This window comes from Podarcis raffonei, chromosome 8 (assembly GCF_027172205.1).
Source record: "Podarcis raffonei isolate rPodRaf1 chromosome 8, rPodRaf1.pri, whole genome shotgun sequence".
NCBI classification, from domain to species: Eukaryota; Metazoa; Chordata; class Lepidosauria; order Squamata; family Lacertidae; genus Podarcis; species Podarcis raffonei.
The window spans coordinates 91,352,571-91,363,941 of NC_070609.1; the positions used below are offsets into that span (position 1 = coordinate 91,352,571).

An 11,371-nucleotide genomic window follows, 5' to 3' on the forward strand; every position below is an offset into this window, starting at 1 on the left:
CTAGGCCGGTTTGTGCCCGTCCAAGCCAGTTTGAACAGTTTCAGGCTGCTTGGACCAGTTCTGTGTCACTTGGAAGCAGCCCAGACCTGTTGAAACCAGTTCATACCAGTTGGATCTGGTCCCAGCCAGTAGGAACCAGCCCAAACTAGTTAGAAAAGGTCCAGGCGTGTTCCAACTTGCCCAGACTAGTTTGAACTAGCCCAAACCGGTTGGAACTAGCTTACACAGGAACAGGTCTTATACTGTTTTGAACCAGTCCAAGCAGGTTGGAACAGGTCCAAGCCAGTTGGATCCTGTTCAGTCCTGGTGGAACCGGTCCAAGCCTGATTGAAAAGGTCTAGGCTGGCATGAACCGGTCTAGGCCAGTTTGTGCCGGTCCAAGCCAGTTTGAATAGGTCAAGGCCTGTTTGAACTGGTCCAGGCTGGTTTGTACTGGTCCAAGCCGGTTTGAACCTATTGAGGCCAGTATGTGCCGGTCCAAAGTTTGAACTGGCCCAGACTCGTTGGAACTAGCTCAGATTAGTTGGAACAGGTCCAGGTCGCTTGGAACAGGTTTATGTCACTTGGAACCAGCCCAAACCTGTTGGAACCAGTTCATACCGGTTGTATCCAGTACAAGTCGGTTGGAACCGGTCCAAGCTGGTTTGAAACTGCAAGGGGGTACCGAGTACAGACCCATCCATCAGGGTTTGGCTCTGTTGGTGGCACCTACCCCTTTGGTTTCGCTCTGCGGTGGCATCTATTCTCCTTCTCTCCTCAGTGGTGAAGAGGGTCATTAAAAGATGCCTGCAATCTTGCCACGTGGGCAGATGGGTTACCATGAATGAAGCCATTAGGTCCTGCATAGCTTGAGGCTTTTCAGAAAAAGGCAAGGTATGGGTTTTCCAGTTTAGCAGGTCAGTAGTAGTGAATGGCACATATTCTGGACTGGGCTCTTCACTTTAAACCGGTTCCAATGGGGTGGGACATTATCTTGATGACTTTATTCTCGTGGCAAGACAATCTGTTGCTTCAGGCTGACTTTCAGGTACAGTCTGATGCGGCGGGTTCCTTAGGGTTTGGCGTCTATTTTAAAGGACAGTGGTGTGCACAACCTTGACCTTCGACCTGGCAGGTAAGCCTCTAATGTGTGACCTCACCTTCCTAGAATTTTTTTCGATCGTGGTCACGGTACACTTGTGGGCGGAGGAATGATAGGCGTGACACCCCCCCCCCTACAAAGGCAGAGGTGCTAAAATACCTGGTGCATTTTCGAGGGTTGGGCCTCACAGCAAAGACACTTAACATACAGTCTGCAGCGATCTCCTTCTTTTGTAAGCCATGTACTCGGTAGACCCTTGTGCTGATTTTCTGGTGAGGAAGGCGCTGGAGGGCTGGCGCAGGCTTCAGCCTCCCAGCACCGATGGTAGAAGACCCATAACCTTCAACATCCTATGTCAAATCCATAAAAAACTAAGGGCCATTTGTTGGTCAAAGTATGAAGCACGTCTATTTTCAGCAGCTTACTCCATCGCCTTTTTCGGCTCCTTGTGCATAGGCGAGGTGCTTTGCGACGACCAGCCAGATTCTGTTGCACGTGGGATCCTCTTAAAGAATGTGACATTATCTCGCTCAGATCTAGTTCCCCATATCTGGAGCTCAAAAATGGATCAGCTAGGTAAAGGGGCCCTAATTCGACTTATAGCAACTCAAAAGAAAGGGCCATGCCCAGTAAAGGACGCAAGAAGATTTATATATTTGAGACCAAATACCCCTGGACCATTTTTCATACATGCAGATGGCTCCCGCCTTACAAGACATCAGTTTACATGCATTATGCCTAAAGCAATTGCTGCTTGTGGTTTTCCCCCAGCTGAATTTGTGGCCCACTCATTTCGGATCGGGGCAGCCACTACAGCGGTACATTTAGGCTTACCGGCTGAAAGGATAAAGGATCTGGGTCCATGGAAGTCAGATGCTTTTAAAGGGTATATTCGGAGGCCTTTATGACTATTTTCATCAGCCCTGACCCCTCCTTATTATGCTCTTTTCCTTTTGGGTGATGTGGTTGTGCGCGTTTGGCTCATAGGCCATAGTAACGTCCACTGGGCCAGAAACCGTGCTGTCAGCCATGGCCAGGTTAGATCTGCCAAAAAATGTTGAAATCTCCTGGATCACTCGCCGTGGAATGCGTTGGGCGGAATTTCTGCCAGCAGTAAAAGATAGAGCCACCGTGAAAGGCCCACCGGATGCCCTTGTCATCCAGCTGGGTGAAAATGATTTGGCCTACCGGAAGGGCGTGGACTTAATGTGGAACATTTTCGATGATTTTGAAGATCTGATTATTTACTTCCCAAATTAGACATAATTTGGTCATCACTGTTGGAAAGGCGCACTTGGAGGGACTGCCGATGCCCTATTGCTATGAACAAATCCAGAAAGATCCTGGAACGCTCAGTGGCTCGTAGAGTAGCAGCGATGGGGGGGGTCATTGACCACCCCAACATCCAGTTCAGCAAGGTGACCCTCTACCACGATGATGGCGTGCATCTTTCCAATGCAGGAAACGATGTTTGGATGGCTGACATCACTGCGGGGATTAGGGATTGGTTGCAGGTCTGAGAGTATTGGCGACGAACTTTGCTCGAGTGGCGGTTAGCCATTGGTATGGGTATTGTTATGTAGATGTATGGGGGGAGCGCCATCACCTCCCCCGGATATTGAAGGCTAGTCCGGTAAAGGATTCCGGGGGGCGTGTCCCCGTCTGAAGCCTATGGAGCCCAGGGGCCAAGACACCCCCCCCCCCCGATCAGGGACCCTGGGGGAGTGCTTAGTTGATGTGCATCAGCAGGGCTCCTCCTGCTGGTGTTAACCCTTCCGGGTCTTCAAGTAAGCAGGCCGAAGCCAGATACTGTGTTCTCTGTGGTTAATTAGTACCGGATTTAGAGTGATTTTGTTTTTGTTTTTTGTAACCTGCTGGCTCTGCCGGTCTTGCGAAGCAGATTAAGTGGTTTAAATTTTTTTTGGCTATTTTTGGTTTTTGATTTTTTTCCTTTTATTTTTATTTTCTCTCCCTTTCCTCTCTCTCTCTTTGGAACAGTGGATATATATGGTTTTTGTTTCGTTGGAATTTTGATTTTGGTTGGACGGGATTGGCCAGGCAAGTGGCAGAAGAGATATTTTTGAAATCTATCCTTTTGTCTCACTTACCTCTTTCTTTTTGCCGTTTTTTTTTTGGATTATTATTTTTAGTACTCCACTTTGGTTTTGTATTGGATTGGCCAAACAAGTGGCAGAAATTGGGATCGGAAATTTTTAGTTTAAAGGAATTTGGTGTTTCATAAGACTGTTTTATATCTATTATATTGAATTGGCCAATCAAGAGGCAGAAGGTTTATTAATTGGAAATTTAAGGGTGGTATCTGGTGGTGAGACAAGGAACAGCAAAAGGGCAGAGTGGGAATAATGAAGAAAACACAGGAAGAAGTGGGGGAAGGCGGGACACCAGTGGAAAGAAGAGGATCAAAGCAAGAAACTGAGTTTAAGGGAGATATTTTTAAAATGTTTGCAGAAATAAAAAAGGATATTAAACAACGTGAAAAGAATTTGGAGACAAGATTAGATTTGATGGATAAAAAATACGATATGACAGTGAACAGAAGGGTCAGATGAAAGAAATAACAAAAAGAATGCAAAACCTGGAAGAAGGAATGAAACGAACAAAACAAGAAGTGAGAGATATGAAGAAAGAGGAAGAAAGGGTTAAGGGAGAAGTTTTTGAAATTAATAAAACACAGGAAGAACTGTGGGATGTGATTGCTATGAATGAATTGAGGCAAAGAGAACTTAATTTGAGGTTTAGATCTGTGCCTGAAGTACAAGGAGAGAACATCTTGGAGAAATTAACAGCAGAGATTGCACAATGGCTAAGCATGGAAGTGGAAGATCATAGAATCATAGAATCATAGAGTTGGAAGAGACCACAAGGGCCATCGAGTCCAACCCCCTGCCAAGCAGGAAACACCATCAGAGCACTCCTGACATATGGTTGTCAAGCCTCTGCTTAAAGACCTCCAAAGAAGGAGACTCCACCACACTCCTTGGCAGCAAATTCCACTGTCGAACAGCTCTTACTGTCAGGAAGTTCTTCCTAATGTTTAGGTGGAATCTTCTTTCTTGTAGTTTGGATCCATTGCTCCGTGTCCGCTTCTCTGGAGCAGCAGAAAACAACCTTTCTCCCTCCTCTATGTGACATCCTTTTATATATTTGAACATGGCTATCATATCACCCCTTAACCTCCTCTTCTCCAGGCTAAACATGCCCAGCTCCCTTAGCCGTTCCTCATAAGGCATCGTTTCCAGGCCTTTGACCATTTTGGTTGCCCTCCTCTGGACACGTTCCAGTTTGTCAATGTCCTTCTTGAACTGTGGTGCCCAGAACTGGACACAGTACTCCAGGTGAGGTCTGACCAGAGCAGAATACAGTGGCACTATTACTTCCCTTGATCTAGATGCTATACTCCTATTGATGCAGCCCAGAATTGCATTGGCTTTTTTAGCTGCCGCATCACACTGTTGGCTCATGTCAAGTTTGTGGTCAACCAAGACTCCTAGATCCTTTTCACATGTACTGCTCTCAAGCCAGGTGTCACCCATCTTGTATTTGTGCCTCTCATTTTTTTTGCCCAAGTGCAATACTTTACATTTCTCCCTGTTAAAATTCATCTTGTTTGTTTTGGCCCAGTTCTCTAATCTGTCAAGGTCGTTTTGAAGTGTGATCCTGTCCTCTGGGGTGTTAGCCACCCCTCCCAGTTTGGTGTCATCTGCAAATTTGATCAGGATGCCCTTGAGTCCATCATCCAAGTCGTTGATAAAGATGTTGAATAAGACCGGGCCCAAGACAGAACCCTGTGGCACCCCACTAGTCACTCTTCTCCAGGATGAAGAGGAACCATTGATGAGCACCCTTTGGGTTCGGTCAGTCAGCCAGTTACAAATCCACTGAGTGGTAGCATAGTCAAGACCGCATTTTACCAGCTTCTTTACAAGAATATCATGGGGCACCTTGTCAAATGCCTTGCTGAAATCAAGGTAGGCTACATCCACTGCGTTCCCTTCATCTACCAGGCTTGTAATTCTGTCAAAAAACGAGATCAGGTTAGTCTGACATGACTTATTTTTCAGAAATCCATGCTGACTATTGGTGATCACAGCATTCCTTTCTAGGTGCTCACAGACTGTTTGCTTAATGATCTGCTCCAGAATCTTCCCTGGTATTGATGTCAGACTGACTGGGCGGTAATTATTTGGGTCCTCTCTTTTCCCCTTTTTGAAAATAGGGACAACATTTGCCCTCCTCCAGTCTGCCGGGACTTCGCCTGTTCTCCAGGAATTCTCAAAGATGACTGCCAGTGGTTCTGAAATCACATCTGCCAGTTCTTTTAATACTCTTGGATGCAGTTCATCTGGCCCTGGAGACTTGAATACATCTAGACTAGCCAAGTATTCTTGTACTATCTCCTTAGTTATTCTGGGCTGTGTTTCCTCTGCTGAATCATTTGCTCCAAATTCTTCAGGTCGGGCATTGTTTTCTTTATCGGAGAAGACTGAGGCAAAGAAGGCATTGAGGAGTTCAGCCCTTTCTGTGTCCCCTGTTTGCATTTCACCATCTTCTCCTCTGAGTGACCCCACTGCTTCTTTGTTCTTCCTTTTGCTACGAACATACCCATAAAAGCCTTTTTTGTTGCTTTTAACCTCTCTAGCAAGCCTGAGTTCATTCTGTGCTTTAGCTTTTCTGACTTTGTGTCAACACGTGCTGGCTATTTGTTTGAATTCCTCTTTGGTGGTTTCCCCCCTTTTCCATTTTTTTGTACACATCCTTTTTTAATCTTAACTCAGTTAAAAGTTCTTTAGATAGCCACCCTGGCTTCTTTAGGCACCTTCCATGTTTCCGTCTCATTGGTATTGCCTGAAGTTGTGCTTTTACTATCTCCCTCTTAACAAACTCCCAGCCATCATGAACTCCCTTTCCTTTTAGTATTACTGTCCATGGGATCTCACCCAGCACTTCCCTAAGTTTTATGAAGTCGGCTTTCTTAAAGTCGAGAAATTGAGTCTTAGTATGCTTGGCTGCTCCTTTCCGCTGTATAGTAAACTTCAGAAGAGCATGATCACTCGCGCCTAATGATCCTTCCACTTCTACCCCACTAACCAGGTCATCAACATTGGTTAGGACCAGATCTAAAATGGCTGTTCCTCTTGTTGCTTCTCCCACTTTCTGGACAATGAAGTTGTCTGCAAGGCCAGTGAGGAATCTGTTTGACCTTATGCTCTTGGCTGAGTTTGACATCCAACAAATATCCGGGTAATTGAAGTCCCCCATTACTACTATCTCCCTTCCTTTTGCATGCTTGGCCATCTGTTCCAGGAAGGCATCATCTATGTCCTCCGTTTGGCTTGGGGATCTATAGTAAACTCCCACAATGAGGTCACTGTTATTCTTCTCTCCCTTAATTTTGACCCAAATGCTCTCACTTTGGCTTTGAGGTTCTAAATCTTTGGCTTTGAGGTTCTAAATCTTCGAAAGAAGATTCTCTAAATGGGTGCTGGATAACCTTGAACAGATAAAATACTTCAGTTATCTAGGGCTCACATTCCATCATACAGGATCTTGGAAGCACCATTGGTGTTAAGTTGTGGGTGAACATATCAGACGACACAATACTTCTTCAAACAGCTCTTGTTTATTCAAAAGGCCAGAACAGAACTGAACTGAGGAGTTCAGTCAGCCTGCTTATATAGAGCTCCAGAACAGCGTAACTGTTGCGACTTTCTAAAACTATCCAATCACTGAACGTCACTTTCGATCCTTCATTTGCATAACTATCTACAGTATCTCCCTGCTGGCCCAGGGTGAGAACTTCAGTACATAACAGTTGGCAAACCTCCCTTCAAAAGGCGGAGATTACAAAGCTAGCCATACTCAGATTCTTTTTCACAAAGGGCGGCAAATATGTTCCAGCAGCCTTAAGGGTTTTCAACGCAAAGCCCGTTTCCCAACTCCTGTATGCAGCAAATGTCTGGCATAATGGGGACCTGCCAAAGCTAGATGGCTTTCAGGCAAAATTTCTACGATCTCTGCTGCAGGTACCCAACTGCGTCCCCAACTCCGTACTTCTGTTAGAAGCTGGTGAATGCCCAATTTCAGCTAGAGCGTGGTGGGCTGCCCTAAAACATGGGCTCAGGATTTCAATGTTTAACCTAGGGAAGGGTTTGTACCAACACCTGACCAATGAGGAATTTGTCAGCAAATGGCAGAAAACCATGGCTTAAAAAGCCACCTCTATTGGTCTGTCTCCCCCCCCAACTGTATTACCTGGGTTATGAAGGCGCCCAAAAGATTTTAAAGCAAAGATTATGGGATAATGCACACAGTGACTTGCGATCTTGATCACACACAGTCTGTAGTCCGCTGGCAGTAGGAATTCAATATGAGTATGTCTTTAAGTTAACATCTTACATTAAAAATCTGACAGTACCAAACTACTGTAGGCTTTTCACCAAAGCCAGACTAAATGTCTTTCCCTCTGCAGTGTTGGATGGCAGGTTGAGAGGAGTTCCCTACCAGGACAGACTTTGCTCGTGTGCTCAAGACATCGATTCCATAAAACATATTTTGTTGCATTGTGCAAAATATGAGCAAGCCAGGGCTGAACTGATACTACCCTTGCTGGTGCCTTTCCCGGGAAAATCAGAGGCTCACTATGTCAGGTTCCTACTGGAAGACCGGACAAATGCTAGAACGTTAGCAGTGGCAAAGTTTTTATCGGTGGTTGCAAGAACAAATGAGCCCTATATTCTAAACAAAATGCTTGTTTAACCTGGAGGTAGGCTGTATGAATTGTGTATTGATTTGTAATGATTTGTTGGGTCTCTGGACCATAATAAAGATTGATTGATATATAAAATTTCTTTCTCCAATACCGAGATTTTTTTATCAAACCCTTAAGCTTATTATCCTTCTCAAATATTGTTTTTAATTGGAAATATTCTAACCAATTCACACACACCCTTTTAATTCTTCAAATTTCTTTACTGTTGGGCAATCTTTGATCTCTTCTACGAGTTCCCTATATGTTAGCCAGCTATCTTTCATATTGCTTCTATGCAAGGCTGATGACTCTATAGGTCAACAGGGAGTTTTGGCTGTTACTATTGTTTTATTTCTTTCCCAAACTTCGAATAGGGCCTTTCTCACCAAATGATTAGTGAATCCTATATGTGCTTTTATTTTATCGTGACCCAGGTAGCCATGCCACCCGAAAAGTTTGTCCCAGCCCTCCAGGTCTAAGATTTCAGTATCTGTCAGTAACATCCAATCTTTCAGCCATGTGATGCATGCAGCCTCAAAATACAGCTTGAGGTTTGGGACTGCGAACCCGCCCCTTTCTCTCGGCTCCATCAGTACTTTGAACCTTACTCTTACCGGGGTTTTTTTAAAAAGCAATTGATTATGGGGGAGGGGATTAGCACAGGATTACCTTGGAGGAAGATACTCCCCATCTTCCAGGCTGATTTCTGATATTTGATCTTCATCAAAATCAATTCCCTGTCCATGAGAAAAGAGAAACAGGAACGTCAGAATGTGAAGAATGGATCAGACCCATCAAACAGTTGGTCCCTTACCTTTCCCGCCCCGACCTGGCCACAGTGATCCATGCGATGGTCACCTCCAGGCTTGACTACTGTAATTCGCTCTACGCGGGGCTGCCCTTGAAGCTGTCCCAGAAACTCCAGCGGGTGCAGAATGCTGCAGCGAGGCTCCTCATGGCGTCTCTGCCATGGGAGCATATTCACCCAGTGCTTTTCCAGCTGCACTGGCTCCCGGTGGAGTACAGGGTCAGATTTAAGGTGCTGCTTTTGACCTTTAAAGCCCTTCACGGCCTTGGACCCTCATACCTACGGGACCGCCTCTCCCGGTATGCCCCACGGAGAGCCTCAAGGTCCATAAATAGCAACACCCTAGTGGTCCCGGGCCCTAAGGAAGTTAGATTGGCCTCAACCACAGCCAGGGCCTTTTCCACACTGGCTCCGGCCTGGTGAAACGCTCTGTCTCATGAGACCAGGGCCCTGCAGGATCTGATTTCTTTCCGCAGGGCCTGTATGACAGAGTTGTTCTGCCTGGCCTTTGGCTTGGAATCAACTTGATCCACTCCCCCTCTTTCTTTTTCCTTTCTCCTCCTGTGAAGAGGCTGCATCCTAATGTTTTAATGTTGTATCTTAATCTTTTTAAATTGTATTTTAATCAACTTGTTTTTATTATTGGTTGTTAGCCGCCCTGAGCCCGGTCTTGGCTGGGGAGGGCGGGGTATAAATAACCTCTACTTACCTCCAGGAGTCTTTGGGACGCCATCCTCTCCTGTAGTGACGGAGCGAAGGTCACCACAGGCCACCTCTGCCAACCTCCAGGTGCTGAGGAACCTCAAACGGTCACAAGCTCCGTTGCTAGGCAACGGCAGTTGAGAACATGGAATTCCCGGCCTCAGTGCCAAGGCTCTAGGAGAGTCCGTGTGGCCTAGTGGTTAGAACTATGTTAATGCCATGCAACGCTAGGCTGATATATATATATATATATATGTATTCTTTGAAATGTACAGTTTAATACTTTTTCTATTATTTGTATCCTGCTTTGCAGGCTCTTGTTGTCTCCTAAAGAAGCTGACAGGATTGCTTCCCTGTACTTACTTATGTGTTTGCCGTGTACATTTATGAACATTTATTTTATATTTGGGACCTTTGAATTCTTAACTCTGAACTCTGGATTAATAACATTTTAGGAATCTTCCAGTACGGCTAAGTGACGCAGTGACCCTGGTCTATTTTAGGAGAAAGGGTGGTATGAGGTTGGGGGCAGATGATGAGATGGAGCTGCTTGGCAGTGGGTGTGTTGTATGCAGAAAGCGTACACTTCAATTCCCATGACCCACCTCCTTCAGTTACTGGTTTCTTGGGGTTGGGGCTAAATCCATGATGCGTCAGAGAAAAATGAGCGGTGGCAGGAACCAGTCAAAGCAAGTTAGATTTTAATTTTACTGTTGCGACAAGAGTTTCTCACCTTACATGTTGCATGGAGGTGAGGAGCCAAGACAAGTGTGTGTAACAACTTTTAAAGACTTGAGAAATTGCTAACAACAACAACAACAACAACAACAACAACAACAACAACAACAACAACAACAACAACAAATATATTTTTATACCCCACCCATCTGGCTGGGTTTCCCTTAGCCCAGAGGTTTTTGACTTTTTTGAGTCCACGGCTGCCTTGACCAACTACATTCTTCCCAGCTATGTCACCCCTTGCCAGCAGAGCTGGCAGCCTCTCATTCTTTTTCTGACTCCTTCCCTTGTGGAGTGTTCCCTCTTCTCCTCTCCCCTCTCCTTCGGAGTCCTCTGGACAGCTGCAGCTGCCGCCCCTTCCCCAAAGAGAGGTGCCTCCTCACGCTGCCCCACAGGGGCCTGGGAAGGACCCCCTGGCCAGCTCCAGAGGCACCGGTCGCCTGGGGAGCTAGTAGCCAGGGGTGCTGCAACAAACAGCTGCACAAGCCTTTGGGAGGCAGAGATGCAAGAAGGCATGGGGGGGGAGAGAAAGAGGGACAGAGGCCAGTGTTGCTCCCAGCACCCTTGACCATCATTCAAGGCACCAAAGGGTGCCATGGCACCCTGGTTGAAAACCCCCGCCCACCCAGCAAGCATCAGACATACATCACAGAAAGAGGCAGTCTTGTCTCCTGGCTTGTCTCTTGTCATGATACCTGAGAATGTTTGCTGGTTGCCCTTTCCTGCCAGTCTGAGCCGTTCCCTTGAAATGGTAAATGGACTTGGGTCTGGAGGAGATTGAAGTTCTGGGGGCCTTTGGATTTGGAGGAATTTTGAAACATGCCTTGAAACACTTTATGGACCTTAGTTTCAACTATGGAAATTTGGTTGACCTGTCTAGAAGGAATAAAAGCATTGTTAGGTTGGAGTCTTCCCGAGATCTGCTCTTTGGCATTAAAGAATATGAAGAAGACCTGCAGAAGGGACATGGAAAAGAGTTAAGAGCCTCGGACATAAGATCTCCAGGTTGATGGACTATATGGAATTGACGGAAAGGACTGGCAGAATCCGAAACCAGGGAGAGGAGATGGTGGAAGAAGATTGGAAAATTTATATATAGAAATACTGTAAAATTAATGAGTGATAGAAAAATGGTGGAAAGAAATTTTATGGCCTTAGCAGAAATGTTATAAGGAGTTAAGTATATATAAGTATTTTAGTTTTAATGAAAAATAAGGTTGAAAAATATGTTAAGATATTAATAATATGATAGAAAATAGAGAAAGATGGAAAG

General features: G+C 45.5%; 1 long non-coding RNA gene across 1 annotated transcript; it reads right to left on the reverse strand.

Annotated features, from left to right (window-relative positions):
* Window positions 1-8,187: 8,187 nt before the first annotated feature.
* Window positions 8,188-10,819, reverse strand: LOC128420115 (uncharacterized). Its single transcript, XR_008331973.1, has 3 exons — window positions 10,744-10,819; window positions 9,368-9,553; window positions 8,188-8,587 (listed from the first exon to the last, which is right to left on the reverse strand). It is a non-coding gene; the product is annotated as an uncharacterized LOC128420115 (long non-coding RNA).
* Between the last annotated feature and the right edge of the window lie 552 nt (window positions 10,820-11,371).